General features: G+C 43.3%; 1 protein-coding gene across 1 annotated transcript in view; it reads right to left on the bottom strand.

The window, feature by feature from the left end:
* LOC310857050 (protein phosphatase 1 regulatory subunit 12A) overlaps positions 1-21827 on the bottom strand; it is a 336915-nt gene extending 315088 nt beyond the window's left edge. The window contains exon 1 of the mRNA XM_083762658.1: positions 21818-21827. The gene's annotated coding sequence lies outside the window, so the exon portion shown is untranslated. The remainder of the gene's footprint in view (positions 1-21817) is intronic.
* Positions 21828-24509: the final 2682 nt, after the last annotated feature.

Raw genomic sequence — 24509 nt, 5'->3', positions numbered from 1 at the left:
CTTTAGCGAACAGCTCTCTTTGTTCTGTAACATGACCTTGACGAATGAACGCCGTCCTGTCGTGTGATTGTTGAAGCTTGCAGTCACGAGAAGTAAAACAAGCTATAGCTTCACGCTATATTATGAACAAACTGTTCATGTGGTCACATCTAGCGCTGCACAATTCATCAACAATGAGATTGCGATCCAGATTCAGACACCTATATATGCAATCTCATTTCTACATTTCAGCAAGAGTCGAGCAGCATTGTCTGGCTGTCCAATTCATTTTAGCTACTCATTTTAGTTTTGCTACAAGGGTGAGACCTTAAAGGACAACTTTAGTTTTTTTCAACCAAGGTTTGTGTTTTAGGTTGTTATTAGAGAAAGTAAAAGATGAGTGTTAAGTTTTTTATTTTTTATTTGTTGCTTTCTTTCATTTTAGGGATTTTAGCTGGTTTTGGGGGCATTCGAGCATGGGGCTAAATATGTATTTGTTTTTAAAAATTGTATAGCGATTTATGTTTTTAATTATTTACTATAGTCCTACTAGACCCCAAGAAATTACATCTGGCCACCAAAGATCACAGGATCTATACTGAATGTGTAAAACTGACATATTGAGCCTATGACACATGTACAGTGTGGCTTCCCCCCAGTAGGCTACCTTCACATTCAGTAGATCCTGTGATCTTTTGTGACAGATGTAATTTATTGGGTCTAGCAGGACTATAGTAAATAATACAAAAATAAATCGCTATAAAATTGTGTGAAAAAATACATATTTAGCCCCATGCTCGAATGCCCCTGTCAAAAACAGCAAAAATCCCTAAAACAAAAGAAAGCAGCAAATGAAAAAAAAAAAAAACACTCATCTTTTACTTTCTCTAATAACAACCTAAACCATGAACCTTGGTTGAAAAGAACTAAAGTTGTCCTTTAAGAGAGGTTTAAGTCAAGCACTTTGATGCTGTCTGTTTAAAGCCACAGCAGTTATGGCTCCAGGTTCCACATTTTTAATGTATTCATATTAGGAGGAAGACAACATACCATGTGATAAGACTGCATATTAAGGTCAGGTCTATGGTGCATTTGATCACATTTATAATTCATCACGAGGCTTCATAAGACTTCTAAGTGTTTATAATTATGCATAACAGCTTATAACAAAAATGCATTGTTGAAATACAGTATGTCATGGTAATTCTAATGTGCTGTTCTGCTGAACTTATAATGCATTAGTTAGTTGCTGTTAGTTGCAAACACCAACTCGGGATTTCTGGATCGCTGCCCTCCACAATTTCCTATTCTTGAGCTCTGCAGTGTTGTCAGCCAAGCTGTTGCGCCGCAGCACGTCTACATAGGTGGTACGCTTCTTTCCCCTCCTGGCTTTGCCCTGTGGTTGGCTCCCATAATGGGTCAATTTACTTGCCTCAAGTACAGCAGTACTGACTCCACTGTGAAGGTCCATGTCTCGGCCCCGTACAGCAGTACTGACTCCACTGTGAGGGTCCATGTCTCGGCCCCATACAGCAGTACTGACTCAACTGTGAAGGTCCATGTCTCGGCCCGTATACAGCAGTACTGACTCCACTGTGAAGGTCCATGTCTCGGTCCCCATACAGCAGTACTGACTCAACTGTGAGGGTCCATGTCTCGGCCCCATACAGCAGTACTGACTCCACTGTGAAGGTCCATGTCTCGGCCCCATACAGCAGTACTGACTCAACTGTGAGGGTCCATGTCTCAGCCCCATACAGCAGTACTGACTCAACTGTGAGGGTCCATGTCTCGGCCCCATACAGCAGTACTGACTCAACTGTGAGGGTCCATGTCTCTGCCCCATACAGCAGTACTGACTCCACTGTGAGTGTCCATGTCTCAGCCCCATACAACAGTACTGACTCCACTGTGAGGGTCCATGTCTCAGCCCCATACAGCAGTACTGACTCCACTGTGAAGGTCCATGTCTCAGCCCCATACAGCAGTACTGACTCCACTGTGAAGGTCCATGTCTCGGCCCCATACAGCAGCACTGACTCAACTGTGAGGGTCCATGTCTCAGCCCCATACAGCAGCACTGACTCAACTGTGAGGGTCCATGTCTCAGCCCCATACAGCAGCACTGACTCCACTGTGAAGGTCCATGTCTCGGCCCCATACAGCAGTACTGACTCCACTGTGAGGGTCCATGTCTCGGCCCCATACAGCAGTACTGACTCCACTGTGAAGGTCCATGTCTCGGCCCCGTACAGCAGTACTGACTCCACTGTTTGATTTTGATTTGATTTGATTTATTGATTAGATCCCCATTAGCTTACTGTGAGTCACAGCAGCTATTCTTCCTGGGGTCTTAAACATAATCATCATCAAAACATTCTTTCCATATTATTACATACATTCACATACAACATTCATCCAACACAACAAAACAACACAAAACAACTCCTGATCCGTATACATTTGATAGCGATATGCTGTAGCTCCACAGTACAACAAGCTCGTAGTGCGCCACTTGGTGGCGCGCTATGAGCTTGTAGATCTGCTATTTTGTGTGTGTCTATTTTGTGTGTGTGTGCGCGTGCGTGCGTGCGTGCGTGCGTGCATGTGTGCGTGCGTGCGTGTGTGTGTGTGTGTGTGAGACTGAGGAATCTACCAGCTAGTGGTCCCTCTCTCTCTCTCTCTCGCCCCATTGTGGGGCAGGCCAGTGAGATATCCAGACCGCCATGCAGCCAGTCTGCCTGGCATGGCTGGAAGGAGAGTGAGAGACTTAGAGAGAAGGCCCGGTGACCCTTAAGAATTTGCTGAGTAACTGTGTGTGTGTGTGTGTGTGTGTGTGTGTGTGTGTGTGCATGCTGATAGTGTCCACTTCAACCCCCTCTGTACTTTTGCTTACAGATAGATAGATGGACGGACTGACAGACGGATAGGTAGATGTGGACATGAGTGGAGGAGGTTGTTTCCTTGCATGGCTGAGTGCTATTAACCTTGGATACACCCTCTGATAGCAGTCAGCTGGGGAGGAGAGGAGAGGAGAGGAGAGGAGAGGAGAGGAGAGGAGAGGGGAGGGGAGGGGAAGGGAAGGGAGAGGAGAGGAGAGGAGAGCAAGGCCATGAGCATCATCCCCCTCACAGGTGTCTCCTATCTCCACTGTTTGTTTTCCAGACAGCGACACAATAGCTTAGTGTTCAGGTTCATCTGAAAACGTTTACGTTCATCTTCTCCAAAATGAAGACACACCTTCACTCCACTGACACTGTCGCCACACACACACACACACACACACACACACACACACACCTTCACTCCCTCCACTGACACTGTCACTGTCACTTCTCTGATCCCTCATCTCATGTGGCAGCCGTTGCATTCTGAGAATTAATGCCTATTTCCCGTGCCAGTTAATTGTGACTTCACCCTGTTGTCGTTCACCGTAACAGCACTCTGTGTGCGACAGCTCGGCTCTAAATGAGTCATCAGGAAACACCGTGGCGCGGTTGTCGGTCACTCAGTATAACACTTGATGCACAGACATGCAAGAAGCTTGTCACTCACCAGCCATGAAGTGAATCCTGCAATCCCTGCACAGATCCAATTCCAATTGTATTCATTCATACAACGTCATGTTTGTCGATTAAACAAACATGGGCATATATCTTGCCTCTCTCTCTGTGTGTGTGTGTGTGTGTGTGTGTGTGTGTGTGTGTTGTGTGTGTGTGTGTGTGTGTGTGTGTGTGTGTGTGTGTGTGTGTGTGTGTGTGTGTGTGTGTGTGTGTGTGTGTGTGTGTGTGTGTGTGTGTGTGTGTGTGTGTGTGTGTGCAAAAATCCAATTCCAATTGTATTCATGCAACGTCATGTTTGTCGATAAACAAACATAGCAGATATTTTGCTGCGTGCGTGCATGCATGCTTGCTTGCGTGCGGTGTGTGTGCACGTGCACGATCAGGCAGCGCTTCTTCATGGGGCTTGTTTTCATAGACAAAAATCTGGCAACCCTGCTCTCTCCTGGGTAGATTCATTCATAAAGAGCGTTGAGTGGTGTTCAGAGAGAGGGGGGGGGGGAAGGGGGAGGAGGGGTAGACATGTTGAGCATGTCATGAGTCATCAGTCATGAGTCATGACACAGGAATGCCATCAATGAATGCTATGTCTACACCACACGCACACACACGCACATGCACGCACACACACACACCCAGGGCCTGAAGGACAGAGCAGGGCGGGGCCTAGGGGTCAGCCCAGGGGTCACCGCCGCCATGCCACCACCTTGTCACGGACGTGCAAAGTAAGTCAATAAGTAAGTAAGTCAATAAGGCCTGCAGAAACACATACAGTACTTGAGTAAATGTACTTTATTTACTTCCCACCACACAGCCCCGTGCAGGGTCTCGCATCGTACGGTGATCACATCAGCAAAGCTATGGCCCCGCCCCCGCCAATACTGACGTATTTCCACCAAAAAAACTAAACGCCCTGCCCGACTTTGGTGGTTAATTTAGCTATTGAAAAAAATAGCAGATCTAAAATCAACTAAAATCTTTACTTCTGGGGGGTCCCTGGAACAACATATTTTCAGATGGGGGTCTCGGCTGGCTCTGGTTTTTCAGAAAACTGTCAGGATTTAAAAGACATTTTGTAGAATCGTCCTCGGGTCAAAATGGCTTAATTTGATCAATCTGATCAAATTATCTGGACCTATCTGTTTTATCGTACGAGAGGGGAGAGCGTCCGTGTGTGTGCGGTCCCCCCCCCCCCCCCCCCCCCCCCACCCACCCCAGAGGCATCGCCGCCCTGGCCCGCGGAACGCGAGCTTTTGAATGTCAACCCCTGTCTGGAGTTGGTCAGAAGTTCAGCCATTCCGCATTCCTGACTAAAGGATCAAGCAGGGCCCTAATCCCCTTCACCAGGTAGCATGGGCTTGGCAGCCGGAGCCAAGGGAATTCCTGTGGCATTCCCGTTTGGGGAAGTTGCTATGGGACTCCAGAGCAGGGAGAGTTCTCCCACTAAACAAAGGACAACTCTCATTCAAAGGAGAAAAAAAAAGAAAATTGGGTTTTTTAACCCATTTAGACCGATGGGAACGATTCTACAAATGCCTTCTATATAAATCCTGACAGTTTTCTGAAAAACCCCATGTTTCTATATGTCAGTCGTTCTCAAACATTTTCATGTCAAGGACCCCCAAATATATATGTAATTGGCCGCCGACCCCCCCCCCCCCATCTGAAAATATGTTGTTCCAGGGACCTCCTCCCCAGAAGCAAAGATTTGAGTTAAAAAAGCTCTGAAAGAATATATATATATTCAAAGACATTTTCCCGATTCTTCAAAAATAGCAGACCTACAAGTAGATCTGCTATTTTTCAATAGCTAAACGTATAACGTAATGCTTAAAACACCAATAAGGGGGTTCCCGACCAAAATGGGTTAAGTTGTGTGAGAAAGCTAGCAGCCACCAAGGCGATAGGTATAGCGTGTGGAATGTGACATATACTGTATTGAGAGGGCTTTTTAATTCACAGCCGTCGGCCATTGAAGAAAGTGGTCTGGGGGGGGGGGGGGGGGGGGGGGCGAAGGTTTGGGGCGTCTGGGTCAGTGAGGGCTCTCAACGTGTCACGGTTTATACTTTTTGATATTTATCATTACTGTATCGATACAGCAGGACGTGTGTGTGTGTGTGTGTGTGTGTGTGTGAGTGTGATGCAGTTTTGAAACACAAACATACTGTATATGCATGGTGTCACATACAGAAACATAGACATTTAAAAAAATATATATATATAATATATACATCAGAAAACACAGAGAGAGGACGTTTACATTCCATTTATTTATAGGAACTTTTGGATTAGAAACATGATATTTTATGACGATAAGAGCACCCCTCACTTCACACAGGAGTGATTTATTTTGTGTTGTGCTTTGATCTTTTGAGTGCTGCTAGGCATATATATATATATATATATATATATATATATATATATATATATAAAGGCTAGGTGTCTCAAGGCGGAGTCTCTGACGTAGTTCACCCGGCGGCCATCTTGCTTCGGGGCTATACAGTACAGTATGTTCTATGGCAGCTCAAACAAAAACAGTCATAACTCGCTCAAATCTTGACGGATTTACAAACGGGTTGATGTTATGTGATATTGATGATTTCTATTGATGTCCATAACGTCTTCAGACTAGGACTCAAGTCTAAGACATACAGGTCCATATAAAATGATCAAAGACACCATCTCCCACAATGCAACAGCAGTGCATATACACTGAAGTCGGCGGGCCATTCCCCTTGGACTCAACCTTCGTCCAGGAGTCATTTCCACAGAATTTCGGGTACCTTTCGGGAATGTCGGGTACCTGTTTTCAGCAAATATGTATAGCTCTCCATTGTATGTAAAGGACGATTGACCCTGGGGTCTTCCTGGAAGCGGCTGTCCAGATGCTGTGCTCAGCCAGTGGTTTGTCTCCGTGTCAAACACTCCCAAATAGCCTTTAAATAAATAAATATTTGTATCGATGATGGTGGAAGAGTGACATGGCGAAGCAAAAGGTGGAGTTCCTCCGGAGGTTAATCAAAGACCAGACCATTGTGGCTTTGTGTTCCACTGCTACATCGGACGGTGGTCCTTCCAGTAAAACAACTCTAAAAAAAACTCTGCTTGAGAACAAAGCAGATGGTTATTTAAGTGTTGCTCTGTAAGAGTGAAGTCCTCTCGTTCACGTTGCAACTTATATTGGTTCAGCGGCACAAACATCACACAAAGTTTGACCAATCAAGGAACACGATGGCGGTGGGGTGGACCAATCAAGGAATCCGATGGCTGTTGATCGTCCTAATATGGTAAAGTGTTCACCCGTACAAAAAAAACTCGTTTTAAAGGACATGGTTGTGATGATGACCATAGAGCAGGGGTTTCCGGGTTTGTGTACATTGAAGATTGGAGTGAAAAGTGAGGATGCAAATTGTGATTGGCCGGAATGAGTGCCGCGCTACGAGCTTGTAGGTCTGCCATTTTTGAAAAATCGTGAAAGTGCGGCATACATCTTTGAATATATATTATTTCAGAGTGAACGTTTTTAACTCAAATCTTTGCTTCTGAGGGGTTCCTGGAACAACACATTTTCAGATGGGGGTCGGCGGCCAAATGCATGTCATTTTTTGGGTCCTTGACATGAAATATTGAGCACCAACATTGAGTATACCATTATAATATTGAGAATACCAATATTGAGCATACACAGAAACATAGGTACAGTATTTCAGAAAACGTTTAGGATTTAGAAGACTTTTTTTTTTTTTACTCGAAGTCGGGTCTAAATGGGTTAAAGAGAACCGCTAAGGAATCAGACCGTTAAGACTGAGGAAACATTCTAATCCCACCCCCCCACCCCACCCCACCCCACCCCACACACACACACACACACACACACACACACACACACCCAACCTCACATCAGGGGATCAGCATCAGCCATGACAACTGTGACTTCAGAGTCACACACAGAGGCGAGCGTCCTTTATCCCCGACCTCCGTTGTGGAGGACGGACGGACGTGGGCATTATCGGACCCCGTCCTGCTGCTACTCTCCTCGGCCGCCGGGATTAGCCTGTCTTGTCACATGCTGACCCGTCTGCATGGGGGCCAGGCAGGCCGGGGGAGCATAGTGACTTTAGCCTTTTCTTGTGGACTATTATACTGTATACTGTATAGGTCTGCCCGCTTAAACACCCTCTCAACAAAGGCTATTCATCTGTGCCACCGTGCACTGTAGTTTAGAAGTCGCCTGGCACACATTCCTCTGACCTGTCTGTCTGTCTGTCTGTCTGTCTGTCTCTGTCTGTCTGTCTGTCTGTCTGTCTGTCTGTCTCTGCCTGCCTGCCTGCCTGCCTGCGTGTGTCTGTGCGTGCGTTCAATTAAAGGTCTGTTAAGAGAAGAATGGCCTCTGTGCAGATGGGGGTTTTCTCCTCCTTACTGTATACGATCTTATTAAACCTTCTGTCTGAGCAGACTGACGGACAGCAGGCTGCCCCTTCTAGCTTCCTCGTCACCAGTGGCAGAAGTGTTGTTAACGTATAGCAAAATAACAGTATGTAAAATACTCACTGAGTTACTATTCAGTTACTTACTTAATTCAAAATTGTGCAAAATTGTGAAAGTAAAAAAATAGCGAAAAGTAGCCTATAAGTACTCATTATGCAGAATGCCCTGATTAACAGAGACTTTACAGAGTCTTTACTGTAAAAGTAATGTTTTCAACATACACAGACATATGTTACTGTAAAAGTAATGTTTTCAACATACACAGACAGAGACATTACTGTAAAAGTAATGTTTTCAACATACACAGAGACTTTACTGTAAAAGTAATGTTTTTCAACATACACAGACAAATACTTTACTGTAAAACTAACGGTTTTCAACATACAGAGACAGATACTTTACTGTAAAAGTAACAGTTTTCAACATACAGAGACTTTACTGTAAAAGTAATGTTTTCAACATACACAGAGACTTTACTGTAAAATTAATGTTTTTCAACATACAGAGACAGATACTTTACTGTGAAAGTGATAGTTTTCAACATACAGAGACTTTACTGTAAAAGTAACAGTTTTCAACATACACCCACAGAGACTGTACTGTGGTCCAGACCTCTTGTTGTCAGGAAACTGTCCGTTCCCCTTTATTGAAATACAAGCTGGGTTTTTATCAGGTATTGTACAACAGGTCTTTCGAGGAAGCAATCTGATCCGTTGAAAGCGATTTCCCAGGTACATGTTCGGTCATTGTGTCATTAAAAAATATATATGATTTTAATCATTTGAATTAATATCTTAGTCTTAATACAATTTAATTGACGTGCTTTTTTTAAGGGTAACTGTTGTATAATCACAATATACAAGAACAGAACTCACCTATTGACCCATTCCGGCAGCACACCCTCTCGTGTAATAATGCTTATTCTTTAATGCATGGGATTAATCTTCTCAGTCACCACGACTATAATGAAATCACGCCGTTTCACAAATAGTACATTTAATTAAGACTTGGAGTGAAACATTTTCACTCTTTGGGTTAAAATTTTGCTTTAATACATGATAATGTGAGAATCTCTACTTGCTTATCATGACGTGTGAATAACGTTTGTCAATTTAGCAAATAAAGCAATTTTACACGAGAGGGTGTGCGTTATCGTCATTTTTGGCACGCCAGTGATGCGCAGGCAAGAGGCGGAGCCGAGAATCACAACGAAACATATCACAATGCAATGTATCCATATTACAATCACGATGAAACATAATCACAATGCAATGTATCCATATTGCAGGACATTTTTCTGTACGTCTGCTCTGTATGCCAGACTTCGTCTGTCAGCACAGTAGATGCATTTTAAGCGGTCGCTACAACCGCTTCAACGACTGGCCATGTGTGTATGTATGTCTGTATGTACAGTATGTCTGTCTGTTTAGAGCAGTAATAGAAACAAATATTTCACATAATCAGGTATTTTATATTGGGCAACAATTAAGAGATATACATCATGTGGTTAAGATCAGATACGTTTGTCCATTAAAAGTTCATACATTTTAACCTGTACTTTGGCACCCTGGCAGCACAGTATAAACTAGATAAAGTGCCCATCGGCACAGGTCTCCACCAGGGCAGGTCAGGTTGTGGCCTCCTGGTGGCGCTATAATAGCCCAATGTGAAAAGGGTGCCATTTCTTCTTGCCTTGGATGGCAATTGGATGATTTGAGGCGTTTTGTTCAAAACGGGCCAATCCTGCAAACGTTGAAAGCCAATGTTAGTCAATTAGGATGGAAAATGATATATCGGACAGATCCGTCTTGGACACATGACTATAGAAATAGTGTGTAAGCCAATCAGTGTAGAATCTGAGAAATCCAACAGACTCATCTTGATCACATGACTACAGAGATCATGTGGACCGATTTGTGTGAGATTTGGATGAAATCTGTGCAACTAACATAAGCAATGTGACTTACAGAAATCGGCCTCATGGTGGCGCTATAACCGACAGATGTGGAGGGATGCAGGGACAATGTTTTTCCATGGTCTCTAGGGAGTGAGCATACATAAGTTGTATACAGATCGATGCAGTTATAGCTAAAAACAGGAATTGGCCTGTTATAGCGCCACTGTGAGGCTGATTTGTGGCATGTCATCCTCGGCCTAGTGGAAATGTGCGTGTATAATTTCACGGAAATTGCACACTGTGTTTGTGATTTGTGGCATCTTTTCGAAACGGACCAATCGTGGCCTCATGGTGGCGCTATAACAGGCCGTTGAGGAATATTTGGGGCAGAGGTTCGTCGTTGGCATCCAGGGAGTGTGTGTGAAAAGTTTGGCATGGATTGGGCCAACGGTGCCGGAGATTAGCTGATAACGGACGGACGGAAGGACTAAATCGGCCTCATGGTGGCGCTATAACAGGCCGTTGAGGAATATTTGGGGCAGAGGTTCGTCGTTGGCATCCAGGGAGTGTGTGTGCAAAGTTTGGCATGGATCGGGCCAACGGTGCCGGAGATTAGCTGATAACGGACGGACGGAAGGACGGACGGAGTGCAAAACATACTCTCCCCCCTGGCCTTCGGCCTGGTGGAGACAATAACAGTCACCTCTGTGTGAAACACGCCACTCGTGAATCACACGAAGCATGCATCGCTTGGCGTCCGCCATGAAGCGGCCAAACCATCCACAGTATACGTAACAGACACGGAAACATTGAGCGAGAGAGGAGACAACGAGATCCACAACAAACAAACACAAACGACAATAATGCAATTGAGGAAAGTTAAAGTGAGTCACCAGAAGAGACACGCAGTGATGATGGTGGTGGTGATGATGATGGCACTACACACATGCTGGTGTTCTCCTGCGAACCAGGACGGGTAACACATACCAAGCAGCGTCGGGGGATAGAATGAGGGGCCCATACAATTAACAACAATTGGATGCATTCCCTTAACCCAGAAAGACCTGAGCCGGACCTCCATTCTATAATAAATTTCTTCTAAGTCCTATAAGAGTTTTCTGAAGAAAGAATAAGATATATTCAAAGACTTGATTTCACAATTTATTTTAGCGCTATATGAGCTTGTAAGATCTGCTACTTTTCAATGCAGCCAAAGTTTGGTTATCAATGGTTAACGACGGTTAAACTGGTTAAAAAGCTAAGCTTCCCCGGTCTTAATGGGTTAAGGATTTTCCCAGACAGACAGACAGAAAGACAGACAGGACAGACAGACAGACAGGAGTGCCATGCGTGGCGTTAGGGTATCAGTGCCGTCCCCGGCTTGCCTCTCCCGCCCTCGCCTGCAGTGCACTAGTGCTATCATATCTGGCTCTCCTTTGTGAAGGAGGGCAGGAGGGGATAGGCAAGGTGGAAACCAGGGGGATTTCCACATCGCTGTGAAACGGTGAGCCGGTTGGGAAAAAAAAACGAACGAACAGGCCCCCGACGACATGACAACAAACAGTCCTCTGGGCATGTTGAGTGGCGGGCGGGCGTTTTTGTGTGTGTGTGTGTGAGACGCCTGGGTCTGTGTGGGAACCAGCGTCCAACGCGGGGGGAGGGCGACATGGTGACAAGCGCACACACACACACACACACACATCACACAGAAACGTGGTGACAGGGGACTTCAGGGTCTCTGCGGCAGCTCTCTATAGCCCTCTGTCACTTTCATCTATCCATCACACAACGCATTGTGCGTGAGTGTGTGTGCGCGTGTGTGTGCGTGGGTGTCACTGGAACAGGTGCACAGGACACAAAACACCAGGTCAAATGGTTCCATTCATGGAGGTTGACTAATATTCCATATACCTGTGATCTGTCATGAGTCACAGACTGGATGAGGCTCACAGCAGCTCCACAAACAACTCCGGTATTGTCAGCTTTAACCTATTAGGACCTGCAGAGACCAGATTCTACAAAATAATGTTGACAGTATTCTTGAAAATGTTTCTGTATTAGTTGTGCTCAAACTATTTCATGTCGAGGACCCACAGAATTATCTGTATTTGGCCGCCGGCCGACCCCCAGAAGCAAAGATTTGAGTGGAAAAACGTTCGCTGCGGAGGAATATATATTCAAAGATTTGTGCTACGTTTTCTAGATTTAAAAAAAAATTGTTAGATCTACAAGCTCGTAGTGTGACACTCGGTGCCACGCTGCCAGCTTGTACATCTGCTATTTCTTAGTTTTTCAACAGCTAAAAGTCTAAAATAATGGTTAAAGTGGTTAAAAGCTATTATGTGACACAGACGCGCACTCGGGTCAAAATGGTTTAAAAGAACACTTCCCCTCCGAAATGAACGGAGATTAACAAACGGCAACTCTACACGTCAGCCCCGTAGCACTCCACCTAGTCCTGACGACCTGACGCGGACTTCTTATGCAACGGTTCAAATGTAATTTAGAATAGACAAGATGCCCGCCGGTTCATTGTTCACCCGCTTTTTTTTTCTCTTTTCAGTTTCTCTCGTTTCAAACGTACAGATAATTATTGTGATAGAATGTCTCTTAGACCGATAGTGTTGCTGCTGTTAATCCTGGCCTCCCTATTTTCTTCAGTACATCAAGTGCTTTCTTTGTGTTTTGTATTTCTTAGTATTTCTTCAGGGGCTAGAGTGAGATGGATGCTTGATGGACCTCAAAACAAGGTCCACAATAAGAGATCCACAGAAGTTGATCTGCAATCTGAAAATAAGCAGCACAAGAGTTTTGAAGCTTGTTCGATTATGACGACACACTATCCTGCCACGAGTATGCGAGTGTCGACCCTACAGACTCCTGGCTCTGTTATTGAGTATTAATTGTCTTTCATGTATATTTGAGTTGTTTGTCTGATTGTTGTCTCCACCAGGCCGAAGGCCAGGGGGGAGAGTATGTTTTGCACTCCGTCCGTCCTTCCGTCCGTGTGTGTCCTTCCGTCCGTCCGTCCTTCCATCCGTCCGTTATCAGCTAATCTCCGGCACCGTTGGCCCGATCCATGCCAAACTTTGCACACACACTCCCTGGATGCCAATGACGAACCTCTGCCCCAAATATTCCTCAACGGCCTGTTATAGCGCCACCATGAGGCCGATTTAGGCAAAACACATTTATGTAGATTACTCAGACACATTTTATCCATATGCACACACACTCCCTGGATGCCAACGACGAACCTCTGCCCCAAATATTCCTCAACGGCCTGTTATAGCGCCACCATGAGGCCGATTTAGGCAAAACACATGTACAGATTACTCGTACACATTTTATCCATACATCACACAATTCGGTATACACTATCTCCATAGTCATGTGATCAACACGGAGCGGCACCATTTCCATCCTGATTCGCTAAGATTGGCTTCCAAAGCTCACACGATTGGTCCGTTTCGAAAAAATGCCACAAATCACAAACACAGTGTGCAATTTCCGTACTCGCCTTGCGATGCGTGCTTCGTGTGATTCACGGGTGGTGTGTTTCACAGGCTGTGTGCGTGCGTGCGTGCGTGTGTGTGTGTGTGCGAGGATTCACACAAAAGCACTGTCACCGTTGAACGTTATCGTTTTATAAGTGGGGTTTGTGGTGTGAGCGTGTCTTATAACGCCTGGGATTTGAACCTGCGTCTCCTGCGCCGTGGGAAACCACCCCCCCCCCCCCCCCCCCCGGCCAGGAGGAAAAGAGATACTGTATTAGGTGTTTGAGGTTTAGCTGTTACTCTGCCGCAATATGTGACCACGTCGTGGTGTATTGTTTGTGGTTTATAGGTCTTGCATTGAAGACAAAACAATCCTGTGACGGATTGTGAATTCATGTGTGAAAGGAATTTCCGCTGCGACGGCCTGATACAGTACCTGGGAGAGTGTCTTATGGGTAATCGGTTCGGGTGTAGCAGTGTTGTTTTTGTCGACTAATACTAAGACGAAACGTGTTTGTCGACTACCTTAATTTTCACTGACGGAAACTAAATGGAAACTACATGAAAACTAAGCTACGGTGACTAAAACTAAGACCACATATATCGACAATTTCGTCAACATATAAAAACTAAACTAAAATGTTAGGTAGGGACTAGTGGACAAGAGATCCAGTATAAGTCATTTTACACTTGGTTGCATGCTGAAAATAGCAGATCTACAAGCGCACTGCGACGCGTTGTACGCTTGTAGATCGGCTATTTTCAGCAAGTGTAAAAACGGTCATCAACTGTGTATATATAGTCGACTAAAATCACATGACATTCAGTCGACTAAAACTAGACTAACACTAACACATTCCCGTTGACTAAAATATGACTAAAATTTAATTAAGTTTAATTCCAAAGACTATGACGAAACTAAAATAGAAATGTGCTGCGAAAAACAACACTGAGGTGTAGTGACTGACAGCGGTGAACAGGTGATTGGTCACGGGTCAGGCTGACCATATAAGGAGAGGAGGCGGAGACAAGAGAACTCTGGTGGTATCTTTACCGAAACATTGGTGTTTGAGTTTTGTATGTGCAGCCGTACAAAAGTAAACGGAAATATACAATACAATATTTGGAATTATAAACGTATCCGAGAATAAACTATAAATAAATGGCATTCAATTCATATTCAAGATTTGCAATAAGTTAATAATACATCATGTTCATAATGAAATCAAACGTCATTCATAATCATCGTCACGTCATGATGCGATTGGTCAAATCCTATCGTGTAATGTCTGTCTAATTAGCTGAAATATCAGCTTGAACTTATTTCAGCGTTGTTTTTGGCAGCAAAATTAGATTTCAGTTTTGGTCGTAGTCTTTTGAATAGTTTTCATTTAGCTTTAGTCACATTTTAGTCCCTTGGAATGTTTTATTGTTAGTCTAGTTTTAGTCCACTAAATGTCATGAGATTTTAGTTGACTAAATCTATGGTTGATTTAGAGTCGACTAAGATGTATTTTGTCGGGCCTTGATGCCGTCGTAATGGCTGATTTTACGCTTGCTGAAAATAGCCGATCTGCTATTTTCAAGTGTAAAATGACTTGTCTTTTACTTACAGTATACTGGATCTCTTGTCCACTAGGCGACCGGAAATAGGCCAATATAACGGCAAAAAACCGCCCCAAAACAGCTATGGGCCTGGGTACCCGACGTGGGGTCGCGGGAAGGTGCCACGCTTAAAGGTACAGGCCTACTATATAGTATAGAAAAACAAATCCCATTTTAGACCTGATCTACAAAATATCCCATAAATCATGACAGTTTACAGAAAAAACCTATATCAGTGATTCTCCAGAATTATTGTATTTGGCCGCCAACTCCCATCTCCCAGCAAATATTTCGCTCTGAAAGAATATATATTCAAAGATTTGTGCCACATTTTCACGATTTTTCAAAAATAGCAGGCCTACAAGCTCATGGCACGGCACTCAGTGCCGTGCCATGAGCCATGAGCATAATGCTTGAAGCACCAAAAGTCGTTCCCGTCCAGAATGGGTTAAATCAGTCTGAGAACCCCTGCATTAGGCTAACGGCAAACACATACTTCACGACGTTAAATTGCAACAAGCAGTCATCGCCATTTCAACATGCGGCCAGACCCAGCTCGAATTTACTCTGACAAAATAGCCGATCCACAAGCCCACACCATGCTGCGCCCGCGGTCACGTTGTGGTCTTGTAGATCAGCATGTTTTATGTTGCGATATAGCCCGCCGTATACGACGTCATAATATGAATTGCACACAAATGCTAACTTATCAGATTTAATCCATTCAGGGCGGGAACCCCTTTTGGTGTTTTAAAGCATCATGTTATGCTTTACCTATTGAAAAATAGCATATCTACAAGCTCGTAGCGCGGCACCGAGTGCCGCACTACGAGCTTGTAGATATGCTATTTTTTTTAATCGTGAATACTGTACAGTATGTAGTGCAAACCTTTGAATATATATTCTTTCAGAGCGAGCGTTTTTAACTCAAATCTTTGATTCTGGGGGGGGGGGGGGGGGGTCCCTGAAACAACATATTTCCAGATGGGTGTCGTCGGCCAATTGCATTTAATCCTGAGGGTCCTCGACATGAAAATGTTTGAGAACGACATGACATTGAAACATGGGTTTTTCAGAAAACTGTCAGGATTTTAGAAGGCATTTGTAGAATCGTTCCCAGGTCAAAATGGGTTAAGATACAATGGTATTATTTTTACAGGAGGCCGATAGCAGAATGAAATATGGCCCGTCTGTGATTGTAAATGAAGTCCCTGGCCGCGCGCCAAAGAACCCACACATGAATGGAGGTAAAACTGTGTTTCTTTAGACGATAACATTTCCAGACATTATAATTACCGTAGTCCCATAGCTAATTGTTTTGTTATTAAATAATAAATACATTCATAACAAAGATCTCTTTCTTATTACCTCGAGGAAAATCATGTTTTCCTTTTTTTTTTTTACCCGGTCTTCATATTGTGTCACTCACGTGGTCGTTTCAATGTGATTACTTTTGATAATTCAAATGTAATTTCTGTTTGTGTATATTTGTCATTTTGTTGGAGACTTGACTCTCCAAATAAGTTCACACAGAGCCATTATGATTGTGCCACATATCAAATCAGCTGATCTTGTAGGTAAATTGTGCATTTAAATGGTAAATGGTGCATTTATATATAGCGCCTTTATCCAAAGCGCTTGACATAGATTGTGCATTACATTCACACACACACACACACACACATTCACACACGAATGCTGGAGGAAACCATGCAAGGCACCAACCTGTACATTGGGAGAAATCAGGGGTTCAGAGTCTTGCTCAAGGACACTTGGACACTACCTCTGGGGGAGGCCACAGGGATCGAACTGGGAAGCTCACGGTTCCCATCCGGCCTCTCTACCGCCCACTACCCACTGATCCACTGTCGCGCCACTAGGCAGATGATATAGCTCCAATAGTAACCTCTTCCTACACACAGCGTAGGTTGTCGGCAGAGTGTGCGACAACAGCTAACGGTGGCCAAAAGTTTTCCGCACATCGTATCAGAAAATCTAAGTTCTAAATTCTATCTTGGATATTTTAAAGAAGTAGTGCCTGATATCCCCCCTCACCCCTAAAATGTGATCATCAGATTATACTAGGAGACATTTTATTTCATTCTTTCTCTCCAAAAACTGTACTGAAAGTGTTTTTATGTGGCCACACCCAACAGTTCATTAAGTATGTCCGGTTTGCCTGGTGGAAGCCGCACCCACAGCTGTGGCTGTATGACAAGGGGGGGAGGGGTTAGGGGAGGGAATGGTATTGTGACGTCACCAATATCACTGTCATTTCGATTGGGCCTTTTGACCTGGGCCTCGATTGAGCCTTTTGAGAAACCAAAAACATAGATAGACATATTTGAATATTCTAACCACACCTGGGGGTCTATTAGAGTAATGTTAACTCCATAGACACATACAAAACACCTGGGGGTCTATTAGAGTAATGTTAACTCCATAGACACATACAATACACCTGGGGGTCTATTAGAGTAATGTTAACTCCATAGGCACATACAAAACACCTGGGGGTCTATTAGAGTAATGTTAACTCCATAGAGTCATTACAAAACAGAAAATGTGCAAACTAAATTCATGGCACTCCATCTTTAACCAGAACGGGAACCCCTTTTGTTGTTTTAAGAATTATGTTATTCTTTAGCTGTTGAAAAAATATCAGATCTACAAGCTCATAGCGCGTCACCGAGTGCCGCGCTACGAGCTTGTAGGTCTGCTATTTTAGAAAAGTCGCGAAAATGTGGCGCAAATCTTTGAATGTATATTCTTTCAAAGTGAATATGTTGTCCCTGGAACAACATATTTTCAGATGGGGTTCGGCCACGGCGGCCAATTACATCAAATGTTTGTGGTCCTTGACATGAAATATTGAGAATCCTAGGTATTTCAGACTGTCAGGATTTAGAAGACTTTTTTTTTTTTACATTTCGACGTCAGGCTTAAATATGGGTTAAATATTAGCGGTCAAAACAATCTAAGTGACAGGTTGAAACAAGCGTTTATAGTCTGCTTATGTATCACCCGTCCGCATGCGCAGCACTGCTTCCGTTAACCCATTCTGACCTGAGATCAGATTCATACGAGGTTTCCACTGGACACCCACTGGTCTGAGTAACCCATTCTGACCTGAGATCGGATTCTAGAAATGTCAGTCGCTCTTCGATTTTTCAAAAATAGCAGACCTACAAGCTCGTATCGTGCCACTCGGTGGCGCGATATGAGCTTGTAGATCTGCTATTTTTCAATAGCTAAAGCATAACATGATGCTGACACCAAAATGGGTGCCCGTTCAGAATGGGCAATGGCCCAGCTAGGCTGATAAAAGAGTAACGTAAACGCTTGTTTCAACTCTTCAGTCACATTTTCTTGACTGCTAAAATGTAAAACATTGAAAGCTTTTTGCGACATTCATTTCTTTGAATACGATCCCCGATCAACAATAATGTCAAAGTAGGCTACTTAGTGCCTTGCCCATTGTCATATAGAACTTCAAGGCCAGTCGATCATGTATATCATCATGATATATACATACATATATATATATATATATATATATATATATATATATATATATATATGATATACTGTATGATCATATAGATCACTATAGAGTCCTGACGTCACTCGCTCATCCCCTGGTTCACCAAAGTCATTTCTCTATGGAGAATAACATGGGGTGATCTTCAAATCGTTTCATATAGGCATTGTGGTCCAAAAATAAACAAGCTGTCTCTGCGTTATTGTCAGGGAGGTGTGTCTCTGTATCGTCTGCGACCGTCAGTACTAATGATACTGTCTGTTTCTAGCGAAAATGTAACTAATTCAGCAGCAGTAACAATAGCGTTTTCTCTCAGTCAGTTGATTCTTCACATCCACATGAGTGAAGCGGCCTGGGTGACATGTTTATTTTTCAATAATATATACAATATGCACAGTTCTTATATGGGGATTACAATGCAAATAAAAAGTACATGGACCCGCGTATGTGCGCCCTCCACCGATATTGACGTCAGACGTCGGTGCTCTATGTCATTGAGTACTAGTATTATGCCAAGAACCCAGCAACAGTACACCAGTAGTACACCAACAAAAGAAACAATACTAACACAATTGAAACTATACACAAACTACAGGATGTGAGGTGAGCTTAATGATCTTTTTGATTGATTTGCTTTGTTGATTTGTTTTCTTTTTGCTTATGGTATAACTGTTTTAAAATGGCATTAATTACATCTGCAGGAGTCGGAAGTGGGCAGATCGACGCCTGTGCTCTTTGTTTGATGGTATAGTTTGCCTATATACAGTAGATATACAGTTAATTCGTTTATTTGTGTTTTATCTGGAGGGGAAGCCTCTGGTGTACCCGGTGCTTAACGGACACGCAGAGGATTATGCAAATGTTTCAAGTTCTGTGTGCGCTTGACTATGACTCCCTTCCTGCACTTCCTTTGACTTTGTTTATATGCCCTGGGCCAAAAATGTTAGGGGAATTCTCACTCTCAACTGAGAGGGACCTATTTAAAGAGACGGACCGGGGCCTTGTGTGTGTTTTCTGTGGTCATGAGCAGACGGTGTGTGTGCATGCGTGTGTGTGTGTGCGTGTGTGTGTGCGAGTGTGTGCGTGTGCGTGTGTCTTTGACAGCATGTGCGTACATTGTTGTTGCTGCTAATGTCAGCCGTTGTTATCTGTGGTCTAATTCGGTCCGAGCCTCTCGCTAATGGCAGGCTGGACGTGAGCCCAGCTGTGGCAGAGCAAAGAAATAATAATAAAACATGTTAGTTTGTCCATCTGTCTCTGGCCGTATATAACCGGGTACATTTATACTCGAGTAATTGATTTTATTTTAGTGTTTTGTTTTAAGTGCGTTTGCGGCACGGAATGTGATGACGTGAATGGCCGATGTATGATGATAAGAGTGCCCCTCACTTCACACAAGTGTGATTTTCTTTTTTTTGTGACTTTACTGGAGAACTTTTTTTTATTTCCACTAGTTTTACTTTATACTCCTCTACATCTTAAAGGCAAAAATATTGCACTTTTACTCCACTTCAATTATTTGAAAACTTTAGTTAATGCTGCTGATCTACAAGCTCGCAAAGCGACACATTCTGAGCTTCTAGATCTGCTATTTTCTATACATTTTATTCCTTTGAAAACCTGTGAAATGGGATACTTTAAATATAGGCCTACATTTTGATGCCAATACCAAACTTGTATACTTGTAGAGCAGGGGTGGGCAACTGGCGGCCCGAGGGCCACATGCGGCCCCACCTTCACTTAATGTGGCCCTCAGGTTAATGTCAGAATACTGATATAATATTGGTTTCAGCTGTTTACAATTCCACAACATGCAAACATAACCCGCTTTAATTACTTCAGTCTAAATTAGTAGCACAAATGGTCAACACAAGTATAATTAAAGGATTTGGAATTACATAAAAATGACAATTTTCAGGAGTCCAATTCAAAAATCGCAAAAATTCTAGATTTTAATTTTTGAACATGGCAAAAAGATTGCCGATCTACAAGCTCAAAATGCGTCGCAGCGCGGCGCGTTTTGAGCTTGTAGATCAGCTATTTTTGCTACGACAGTAATATATGGCCCTAACATCGTCAAAGTTGCCCACCCCTGTTGTAGAGGCTTCCCGTTACATGGATTGTGTGCAGAACCGGACAGCACACTTTAATTAGATGAACACAATTGTAATGTAATGATATGTGCGCGCTAGGTATGTTCATCGTTAATCGATTAATTGATAGTTAAGACATTATTCAATTAAACGTAACAGTTGACAATTAATAGAAAATTGACAGACAAGACACTTTACATGTCGTTGTATTCCTCATGCAAAGATATAATATGCCTTTTGTATTCTTTCTGTATACATCAGCAAACTATAGATTTTTAATATGTTAGACATTTGGAGGGAAATTAAATTCTCAGATTTTTAAGCAAAAATGCTATAGCTTTTCTTAACCCATTTAGGCCTGACGTCGACGTTTAAAACGTTTTCTGAAATACCTCGTTTCTGTATCAGTGGTGCTCAGTATTTCATGTGAAGGACCCCAAAAATTATACTGTATGCAATTGGCCGCCGACTCCCATCTGAAAATAATGTTGTTCCAGGGACCTCCCAGAAGCAAAGATTCTGAGAGTTAAAAACGTTCGCCTTGAAAGAATATATATATATTATATATATATATATATATATATATATATATATATATATATATATATATATAATATGTACATTGTACACCACATAGCACTAGGTGCCGCGCTAAATATAAAATAAAGTTATAATATATTATATTTGGAATATAATATAGATATTATTTTGCACACCTACTTTGAAACTATGTCGACTAGTCAGATCAAGGTCTCTGTCCCATAGGAGCACCATCAGGTCAATTCAAAGTGATGATTTTGTTCGTCGTGAAACTGAGACAAAAGATGCTGGTCGACTACCCCTTTTCACTCTCTCTCTCTCTCTCTCTCTCTCTCTCTCTCTCTCTCTCTCTCTCTCTCTCTCTCTCTCTCTCTCTCTCTTTCCTTACATAAAATAACCATTTATGTTGTTAGGACCAGGAAAATTGTCCTCAGAAGTATAGTCATGCACACACACACACACACACACACACACACACACACACACACACACACACACACACACACACACACACAGCAAGAAGAAGTGGGAGGGGAGTATACGTGGTATATACATGTTACGGGAAATGTGTGCCCTTCTTCGAGTTTCTGTGCCTCTGATGTCTGCATCCTCCCAACCGTCTCTCTCTCTCCGTACATGTTAACCCACCAGAGACCCCCAGACCCCCCCCCCCCATGCTGCAGGGGCCCTGACTGCATGCCGAGACCCATCTGAGTGTATGTTTAACCATACGTAACAAGGTACAAAACCTGCCGCCGCTGTTCTGGGTGGCTGCGGGGAACACACATGGCGGGAATGAGGCCATCTACAAGTTTTTGAACTTGGCGTTGCAGATCAGTTGTAGATTAGTACAAAGCCCTGAGGTATCCCACCGGTCTACTTCTCTTGGTCTACGGCGAAGAGCAAAATAACACATCTACTTTTAGGCCAAGGTACATGTTAAAAAACGAAAAATGTTCGTCGACTAAATTTTTTCACTGGCGAAAATATATTGACGATTTCGTCAACGCATAGAAACTAGACTAAAATGTTAGGAACTGTAGTGGACAAGAGATCAATTTAATACTTGTTTGCATGCTGAAAATAGCAGATCTACAAGCTTGTAGATCTGCTATTTTCAGCAAGTGTAAAAACAGTCATTTTGACGGCATCAAGGCCCGGCAAAATTCGATGCAGTCGACTAAATCAACTGTAAATTTAGTCGACTAAAATCTCACGATATTCAGTCGACTAAAACTTAGAGTAACACTAAAACATTCCAGGTGACTAAAACGTGGCCAAGACTAAATGAAAACTTTTCAAGAGACTATGACTAAAGGGCCTTGCAAACGTGAAGCGAGGAACGCAGGCGTTGTCGCCTGGACCAACGACAGGTCTCCTCCAGGTCTGTTGAAGAGGGTCTGGATCAACACAGGTCTCCTCCAGGTCTGTTGAAGAGGGTCTGGATCAACGACAGGTCTCCTCCAGGTCTGTTGAAGAGGGTCTGGATCAACACAGGTCTCCTCCAGGTCTGTTGAAGAGGGTCTGGATCAACACAGGTCTCCTCCAGTTCTGTTGAAGAGGGTCTGGATCAACACAGGTCTCCTCCAGGTCTGTTGAAGAGGGTCTGGACCAACACAGGTCTCCTCCAGGTCTGTTGAAGAGGGTCTGGACCAACGACAGGTCTCCTCCGGGTCTGTTGAAGAGGGTCTGGACCAACGACAGGTCTCCTCCGGGTCTGTTGAAGAGGGTCTGGACCAACGACAGGTCTCCTCCGGGTCTGTTGAAGAGGGTCTGGACCAACGACAGGTCTCCTCCGGGTCTGTTGAAGAGGGTCTGGACCAACGACAGGTCTCCTCCGGGTCTGTTGAAGAGGGTCTGGACCAACGACAGGTCTCCTCCGGGTCTGTTGAAGAGGGTCTGGACCAACGACAGGTCTCCTCCGGGTCTGTTGAAGAGGGGCGCGACAACGCAAGTGTAAAAAAAAAAGAAGCTAAACAGAATCCAGGTCTGATGAGTCGCGGGGTCAAAAACGGGGGGGTTTTAGTTAGTTCTGAGGACACACAATACAGTTTCAGTTTAGTTATCGTTTTTTAATTTATTTTTAGTTTTTATTAGTTTCATTTAACTAAAATGTTTTGTTAATTCTTGTTTTCATTTTTTTTGTTAGTTTTAGTTAACTTTTATAACCTTGGTTTCCTCAGGTTGTAGATTTGCTATTTTCACGGTTTTACAAAAGGCAGGGGTGTCATGAGACAACCGTTTCACCATATACCGTACACGGTAGTGCTGCCAACGGATATTCCATAATCGAATGAATATTCAAATGTAAAAAATAAAAGAATAATCAAATATTTTAAATTAAGATTTTAATTAAAAAAATAACAATAAGTGAGTTCAGGCGAGACTCTGTGCCACGTAAACTAAAACATTATACAAAAATGTGGATAATTAGGATAATTATGAATCATTCATTTGATCTTGCAAGACTCAAGAGAGTGCATTTCTCAGCACCAACGGCGGCCCATACAGGACCGGACCATATATTTAAAAAAAGAGAAAGTTTTACAGCATATTATTCTGCAATATTCATATCATATTCATATTAAAATCATATACATTCGACATTCGAAATAATTCGAAAATTGTTCAAATACATGTGTTTAAAAAGGAATATTCAAATATCATTTTTGGCCGATTCTGGCAGCACTAATACACGGTATATTGGGCTCTGGATTATGATTTTTTTTTTACCACTTTATTTTAATTTCATCTTTATTTACATGATTGCATTCATTACTCTGCAATTGAAAAGGAGCAGAAAAGTATATCGAGGCAAAGGTTTGAAATAATCGTGATATTGATTTGAAGGCATAACGCCAGGCAACGCACGCACGCACGCACGCACGCACGCACGCACAGTATTGTAGCAGTACGCACCGCTCAAAAAGTACTGGTTTACGTAAGTCTTGTTGCAAGAGACTGTTCAGCTGAGATGCAATGTGGACACAGAGAGCCAAGTGGACCAAATGGTAGAGAGAGAGAGAGGGAGAGAGAGAGAAACAGAGGGAGAGAGAGAGAGAGAGAGAGGGGGAGAGAGCAGCAGTGTCTGGTTGGATGGTATCCTTGTGAAAGTTTGCACCTCTCTCTCTCCCACTCTGTTTGCAGCTCTCTCTCCCACTCTGTTTGCATCTCTCTCTCCCACTCTGTTTGCATCTCTCTCTCCCACTCTGTTTGCAGCTCTCTCTCCCACTGTATTTGCAGCTCTCTCTCTCTCTCTCTCTCTCTCTCTCTCTCTATCTCTCTCTCTCTCTCTCTCTCTCTCTCTCT

The sequence above is a fragment of the Protomyctophum parallelum genome (assembly GCF_964188405.1).
Source record: "Protomyctophum parallelum genome assembly, chromosome: 4".
Classification (NCBI taxonomy): Eukaryota; Metazoa; Chordata; class Actinopteri; order Myctophiformes; family Myctophidae; genus Protomyctophum; species Protomyctophum parallelum.
Note: the sequence above shows the minus strand (reverse complement) of the source record. Positions and strands in the feature narration are given on the sequence as shown.